Genomic DNA, 6,412 nt, shown 5'->3' on the forward strand with positions numbered 1-6,412 from the left:
AATGCTTCCAGCTCTCTCAGTCTCTCCCCACAACAGCAGTGTGCCAGCTCCCTGATCATAAAAACTAAACAGAGAGCTGCCATGTCCCAAAAAAAACAGCCTGATGGGGAAAACCTTTACTACAGCCATGCAGAAGAGTAAGTTTGCTGACTCCCAGAAGTGAGTCCTTGCCCTGGAGTGGAAGAGTTCAGTCACTTTGCAGCACGTCAGCCCTAAATGTGCTTCCTTGGCTCCAGCAGCTGCTGGCCACGACCTCTCCTGCACACAGAGACGCTGCCACTCAACCAGACATTTACTTTAACAGGGAGCTTCACTTTCCAAAGTCACTCAGTGCCAGTGTATAACAATGTCAAGTCCGTGCTCATCTCACGGGTGGTGCTGGATTCTCAGGCAAGTGCCAAGCGCCGATGATGAGCACAGACACAGAGCTCCTCTGTCTGTGGAGTGACTGGCAGCTGAGTATGAAGGGGGTTAACAAAAGATGAATTATTTTTCTCTGGAAAGGTCTAAAATGGCCCCACAAACCAAAATTATAAAATAATTACACCCCGCCTTGAGCTGAACACAAAAAAGGTTATTCACTACAAAACCCTAGCAACCATCTTAGCCTTAAAGGAAAAGAAAGCAGACTGCCAAAGCAGTAATGAAATGACACACAACTGCTAATTTCATGTCTGTTTTTCAGAGGTCTGTAATAATAACCAGTAATTCCTTACAAAGCATCCATTCTTGCTCCCTAATTCCCACCTGAGGATATTGAAAAGCTTAACCATTCCCTGGCTGTATCTTTTAGGAGATAATGTCCACTTCATGCCTTAAATATAGGCGGGCTTATTATTTTTTAAGGGAAAAAAATCAAGTTTATAAGGCTCTATAAAGTGGTCAAGTGAGTCCAAAGGGCCAAACAGGACCAGCAATGACACCTGGACAGGTGGATTTATTTATTCTGTGACCCAGCATGTGGCAGTTTGGTGGCCTCAGCACAGCACAGTGCTGCGGGGCAGAAGGTCACCTTGCAGAGCCTTGACAGCTCTGGGCAGAAAAGAATGAGAGCTGCACAGGTTTATGTTGTAATTAGCTGAAAAATCTACTATTTCATCATCACCATTTGTGTGTCTTCCAAGAGGCCATGGATTTGTTACCGAGTAAACAGAGATCTGAAAATTATAGCAAAGGCAGGCAGGATTAGGAAGAACTCCTCTAATTGTGCCTCAACACAATGCTACCACATAATCACAAGGAATTCAGCTCCAGAAGCAGAAATCTTTGTGCAGCTCCTGTGATCAGCCACTTGAGAGATGGAACTGCCTCGAAAGATCGATCCTGCTGTCTGACTCAGGATTGACATTAACGGGTCTGCTGGTCTGCTCTGGTGTACACGGGAATAAAATGGGATACAAAGAGAGCTTGTGGTGTCAGAAAAACACCAAACATATTCACACAAGGTCCCTACTCAACACAAAGAGGTGCAGGCACACAAATGTGCAATTACACAGGAGGAATTTCGGTGCCACTCCTTGAGAATTCATCCAGCACTCGTTCACCTCCTCAGCACCCAGTGCAGAATCTGCTCTGGTTTGAGTTGGAGAAACCCTCAAGGCAGTGTCTGCACAGTCACTGGAGCCCCAGTTTGAATTCCTGGGGCTCCTGCACTGAGCTCCTCGTTCTCTCTCCAAAGGACAAGCTGTGCCCTTCATCAGTGGGATGCAATGATCCCACCCTCTGCCTCAGCAGCATCATCAAACCACCTCCATCATCCCTCAGGTGCTTCCCACACCAATCAGCCCCTGGATGTACGGGTTTGGTCCCCAGGGCCAATTTCTGCCTCGTGTTCCCCAGGAATTCTGGATTGTAACCTAGAGCACAGCACTGCAACTGCTCTCTATCGCTCTGTGATGGCTAAAAAGCAATTCAATGAGCGTTATATCTTATTTACATCTGAAAGAGCTGAAGTAAAATATTCTGCGCAGACTATGCATAAGTACACAAAATTTCTGGTTCTTCACTAATGAACTATTGTGTTTAATAAAATTAATCTCATTTCACCCGTGATAGATCTGGTTTAATTTTTTGAAGCGGGGAAATTTATCCGTGCAATTTGTAGAATGGGGGAGCCAAAATTCAAGAGATTCACTTTAAACCAATCAGGCAGTTGTTTTATTTATGTAGCACCCTTCAGAAGAACTATCTGAAGGCACTTGACAATGCAAAAATAACTCCACTTGGCAAACATCCAGGAGGGTGGTTGCTGCTGCTGCTGCTGCTGCTGCCCATGATGCTTCAGATGCTGTTTGTATGGCAAGCAGATTCCTTAAAGCTGCCTTTTTCTACCCAAATTTGCTTTGTATCCTAAAGCCACAGCTCCAGTCACTCCACACAGATATTTGCTGAGAGCTCAGGCTCGCAGCTTGTCTGACAGCAAGGTGGGCTGACAGCTCACCTTCCTCCCCATCATTTGGGATATCAGTTCCCCCATCATTTGGGATATTCCCTCCTGTGCTCCGGGCAGGGCTCTGATTTATTTCTGCCTTTGAGAAGGAGATGGGAGGGGACAGGAAGCTGGCTGAGCCCTTTTCCTGCATTCTGCATGCACTGGTGCAACACAGGGCTGTGTGTCCTGCAACAGAGGAGCTGCAGGACGCACACACACTGGTGGAGCTTTATGGAAAACGCTCACAGAGCAGGCTCAAAAGCAAAGTGGAGCTCCCGGAAACACAGCAGAGCCTCAGGAAATGCTGCTGTGCTGACTTGTGCCAGCAAGCCCTGCATGTTTTCATTATTTATGGAGAGCTGGAGCCGAGCACAGCAATGTGCAATGGGTACAATGCGCTGTACAAACAGGAGGCAGCTCCGAAAACGCACGGTCTGACAGCACCAAAGGAGCTCAGAAATCAACACAAAACGCACTGGGGTGCGGGGTGGGAGAGAGCCGTGGAGTAGGGTCGGTTTTAAGAACCATTTTTAGAAAAAAACAGGCCTTTTGTGAACTCTGGATTAGAACAAAGGGGAAAAGCACAAAGCCGGTAAGAGCGAGAAAAGAGGGAGAGAAGGATCTGAACTGTGAACTGTGTAGGACTCAGGATGCCAAAGGTTCTATGGATACACATCAGAAGACAGCCCTCAACAGCACCTTGATGAGCTGGATCGTGATATGGAACAGATCAAGAACCTGAACCCGCTGAACAAAGCAGCACAAGATGTTTTAAACAAGGGGAAATGAGCCCTGGCGCAGCCAGTAGATGCTTCACTGTTAATTTTAATTTAGAGGCCCAACAGTGAATCTGGAGTTTAAAGCTGTGCTATCAAATGGCATGTCAAAATAAAAACTGGCATTTAGATTTATGCATCGTCATACAGGATCAGTTGCAAATGGTTTTTGGCTATGTGGCTTTGTCTTCTCTGCATAGCTTTCTGAAGGAGCTGCTGGGATTAGGTTCAAGCTAAAATTCAGCCTCAGCTGAATTTTAATAATAAATAAAAATAATATAATAATATATAATATATATAATTATATATGTATATATAATATAATAATATATAATATAATAATATATAATAATATATAATATAATAATATATAATAATATATAATATAATATAATATAATATAATATAATATAATATAATAATATATAATATAATATAATATAATATAATATAATATAATATAATATAATATAATATAATATAATATAATATAATATAATATAATATAATATAATATAATATAATATAATATAATATAATATAATATAATATAATATATAACATTATATTATATTATATTATATATTATTATATTATATTATATTATATTATTATATAATATGTAATAATATATAATATAATAGCATAGTAAAATATAGCATAGTGTAGTGTAGTATAGTATTATATATTATTATATTACATTACATTGTATTACATTATAATATTATATATTATAATCTTATATATAATAAATATATAACAATATACTAGTAAATAATTAAAATATATAACAAAAATATAATAATATAATAAATAAATAATAAATAATTATAATCTTCACTACAAGAAGATCTACAAAGCATTATAATGACATGGAGAGAAAGAGCCTCAAGGGGTACAATGCAACAAGCACATTTATCCTGCAAAGATTGATGCTAAGGATTTTTTCCAAGTATTTTACTACATTCTGGATAAAACCTCTTGTGCACCACAGACAGACTTGATTAACAAAGGCCTCCCATGCAAAACCATTTAATTCAGTCCCTTCACTAACCTGGAGGTTTTCCTGCCCCAGAGCGGGACCCCAAATCCTCTCCATGGGGAATGATGTCCCTACAATTGTTAAGACCTTGATTACAGCATTGTCTTTGCATCTCTTATCTCCACTCTGCATGAAACCCTTTGTTAAACACCGATGTCCCTGAGTTTCTGTGCTGAGCTTCTGGCTAAGTAAAACACGCTCCAGCAGTGACTGTGTTCAGGAGGTCAAAGGCACAGAACTGAGGCTTTGGTGTACACTTGTGTTTATACAATAAGGTGTGTATTTAAAGGTGAAAAGCAGGATGTGTTGGGTGGTTAACTCTCTGGTTCCCTGCTGGTATCACTGGATGTACAGATTATACTAAAGGCTCTTCAGTATTTTCTGCCTAATCACATAATACAAAAATATGTGCTTCAGCAGGGAAGAAAAAAAAATTGGCAATAGTTGGCATTGACCCAAAAGGCATCAAAGGACAGATGCTGAGTGGCAGACAGTAAAGTCAGTGCAAAATCAGGTCCTGCAGCATTCCAAGAGAAGCACTGGAGCAGGTTGCCCAGAAGAGCTGTGGGAACCCCATCACTGCCTGAGGACAGGCCAGGCTGGATGGGCTTGGAGCAAACTGGGGTGGTGGAAGGTGATGGCAGGGAGGGGAACTGGGTGTTCCACAAGGTCCCTTCCAACCCAAACCCTTCTGTGATTCTGTGATTGTATAACCACTGGAGGGCAATAGTTCCTGTCTTACTGAATTCTAACAGCCACAGGGACACCCTGCTTTTCCAAAAAAAAACCTCAAACACCACCAGTGAACTGACCAGCTCCGCTTTCCTTCTCTGAAAAATGCTGTCTCCAAGTTCCTGATACACATTTAACGCCTAATTTGGGGCAGGAAAAAATGGTTAGAGCCCATTCTTTTCCTCAGGAAAATCTGTAAATTCCTCCTTCCTTCTATAGGAGCGGTTAGTCCCAATATTTTTGAGGGAATGATGCTCTGCAGGTTGGAACAGAAACGTGCCATGCCAGGGGAAGGGAGAACTTTGTGCTCTCACCTGAGACACCGGGTCGCCAATACATGCAACACTTTGTCAGACAGACTTCAAAACCCTTTCAAGCCATTCAGAATTCCCCTTTCTCTTCCCAGGTGAGGTGGCCAGAGCAGGAGAGGTGACACAGCACAGAACAGATGGCACAGAGAAGCCTGTCCTGTTCTTGATGGGACAGACTGTGCCCAGTGTAAGCTGAGGGTTTTTCCTTCACTCCACAGATTTCCCAGTGTATTTTGCATGCTGGTTTTGTTGCTTTGGGTTTTGGTTTGGTTTTTTTGGTTGGTTTGGTTGTTGTTTTTTTTTTTTGGTTTAAGACACATTGTTCAACAGAGCTTTTTCCATTCTTTTCTGGGAAGAACATGCTATTTTGGGGGATTTTCATCCCATGACCACTAAAAGAAAGGAAAGCACAGGAGTGAAAATCAAGAAGTTCAATCACCTCAGAAGCACTGGCTGGTTTTTTTTTTTTTAGGAATACTGAATAAATAGATTACTGTGGGAGTTCCCCCTCACCCCCTGCAGAATACCTCTGAGGGTACATTGAGGACTTTTTTAGGACTCCCAGTTTTCCCCCCCTCCCAGATCCAAGCTCAGTTTTCCCCGTTTCTCCCAGAATTTCTCCCTACAGAGAATTCAGCCCGGGGGAGGCTCGGGCAGGCCCAGATTTCCCGTGAGGGGTTCCTGACCCTGTGCTTTTCCAGGCCTTGGTGCTCCCACCCCACATTCCCTGCCCAGCACAACATCCCACAGCAGCTTCCCAACCCTCCCCTGAAGGATTTGTGCAGAAGGAAGGCTGGAGAGGATGAGGAAAAGGAGGAGAAAAGAGGAGGCACCTGCAGGTGGAATCAGGGAACTCAATCTGCAAATGCTTTCCTCTCCTCCTGAGCTAAACCCCTGCTTCCCATGGGCATTCCCAGCAGGAATTCCCTGCTCATCTACCATCCCAGCAAAGCTAATTAATCCCAGCACAAAACCCACATCTTCCCGAAATCCTCCTCCCTTTCCTCACCAACTCCCTCTGCTGGGAATCCGCACGGAGCCTGCACGCACCTTGGAGGGGAAAACCTGGGAATTCCGGGTTCCCGACCACATTTTTGGGGATAAAAAGGTGTAAAAGGGG

The sequence above is a fragment of the Melospiza melodia genome, chromosome 30, assembly GCF_035770615.1.
Source record: "Melospiza melodia melodia isolate bMelMel2 chromosome 30, bMelMel2.pri, whole genome shotgun sequence".
NCBI classification, from domain to species: Eukaryota; Metazoa; Chordata; class Aves; order Passeriformes; family Passerellidae; genus Melospiza; species Melospiza melodia.